Here is a 1,985-nt window from a genome sequence, read left to right as displayed (position 1 = left end):
CCCCCTCATTATAATTACAATGGAAAACGAGAACGTTAACATGGGTGACTTTAACAATCACACTTGCCTAATTGGAAGCTAATATATCATGCGTGTTCCAATCCCCGGTGTGATCATTGTATGCATGACACGAAGCGCTCATAGTGTTAGGATAATGTGCATACTCCTATTCCCCGTGACGTGATGAAAAATATATGCACGTCAGATTTCTCTTGTCCTAATTAATTAATCTACAGGTCCCTTGCTCACCTGGTTAATAAAAAAGTTATATATACACTACGTTGACACTCACACCTAACCCCCCCCCCGCCACACGCAGACACACATACACACATCAACTCAAATGATTCAACGCTAAACTCTATAAAGTAAATGACGAAGTATAGTTTCTCAGCCAGACAACGCAACACACACCAGCACCGCGGAATACACACGTCACACGCAAAGCAAACACTACACACCACCACCTCGCAACACAATGAACTGGCAAGACAACACCACACAATACCAACCGGCAATTTAAGATCGGTGCTGTATATTCACCACTGCTACCACCACCACCACTACCACTACAACAGAAAATTAACACATTATACACCACCTGCGTGGAACATTCATGACGTTGCAACTCAAACAAAGAAAGTCTAAGCAACGGAACATAATAAAAAGTGGCGACTGTGTGTGTGTGTGTGTGTGTGTGTGTGTGTGAGAGAGAGAGAGAGAGAGAGAGAGAGAGAGAGAGAGAGAGAGAGAGAGAGAGAGAGAGAGAGAGAGAGAGAGAGAGAGAGAGAGAGAGAGAGAGAGAGAGAGAGAGAGAGAGAGAGAGACTAATAATTTTAACAGCAACACAACCAGCATAACTACTACTACAATAACCACCACCACCACCACCACCACCACCACCACATTTAACAAATCTACGAGGAGAAACTTTCCACCAATAATTCTACACAAGGAGCACGCGGGCACGCACACGACATACCACCACCACCACCACCACCACCACCATGGGTTAAAACTTTACGACCACCACCAGCACAATTAACAAACAACTGAACCCACTCATCATCACACATCCCATTCATCACTAACCACTAATAGAAAATAAAAAGATAAAGAAAAAAGGGCAATAAATAATAACCCAAATAAAACCGATTCCAATAGTCAATCACTTTCCTAAATCGTTCACATAATATTTCTTTTTTTTTTTCCTTTTCTCGTTTTTCTACTAACAGCATTTCAAAAAAGTACTTACTGTAGAACTTTTGTACGGCCCCCAAAAACTTTTCCAGTCCAGACGTTCAGAGTCCGAGGGAAGGATAAGGAAAAAAATAAAACTCATAAAAGAAATAAAAAATCTGGCCGGAATCGCCAAATTTACTCCGATCAGAATTAAAGAAACATATCAATCACTATTCTTTACAACTAGAAATGAACCTTCAGCGCGGCCACGTCTTATTTTACCAGGGAAAAAACAATAAAACTTGCGAAAAACTCGATAAACTGAGAGAAACTGAGAGCGGGATTCGAGCCCAAATCAAGCCTGGTCAGGAAGGGTCGCTCAGGGTTACTTCTGGCTAGGGTTTGGAAGAGGCAATACGAGAGAATTTGAGTGGGGCGGGACAGAAGGATCGAGAGGAGAGCTAGCGACGCACCTCCTCCTTCGGCAGCGACCAGCGCGTGACTGGCTCTCTCGCCCGGGAAACTACATCGGGCAAGATTACTGCACAGAGAGAGAGAGAGAGAGAGAGAGAGAGAGAGAGAAGGCAAGACAGACGAGAGATTGAAGAAAGAAAGCACAGGACAACAGGGTTAGGAGAGAGAGGAAAATGAATAGAGGAGGACACAGCACAAATAGGATAGAGTGGGAGCAAGGAGGAAAGAGCAGCAAGGGAGGTGGGAAAGAGAGAGAGAGAGAGAGAGAGAGAGAGAGAGAGAGAGAGAGAGAGAGAGAGAGAGAGAGAGAGAGAGAGAGAGAGAGAGAG

At 44.0% G+C, this 1,985-nt stretch overlaps 1 protein-coding gene across 1 annotated transcript in view; it reads right to left on the bottom strand.

Annotated features, from left to right (window-relative positions):
- Positions 1 to 1,666, bottom strand: part of LOC123510193 (basement membrane-specific heparan sulfate proteoglycan core protein-like) — a 162,632-nt gene extending 160,966 nt beyond the window's left edge. The window contains exon 1 of the mRNA XM_045265088.1: positions 1,256 to 1,666. The gene's annotated coding sequence lies outside the window, so the exon portion shown is untranslated. The remainder of the gene's footprint in view (positions 1 to 1,255) is intronic.
- Between the last annotated feature and the right edge of the window lie 319 nt (positions 1,667 to 1,985).

Source organism: Portunus trituberculatus, chromosome 28 (genome assembly GCF_017591435.1).
Source record: "Portunus trituberculatus isolate SZX2019 chromosome 28, ASM1759143v1, whole genome shotgun sequence".
NCBI lineage: Eukaryota > Metazoa > Arthropoda > Malacostraca > Decapoda > Portunidae > Portunus > Portunus trituberculatus.
This window is presented reverse-complemented; position numbering and strand designations above follow the sequence as displayed.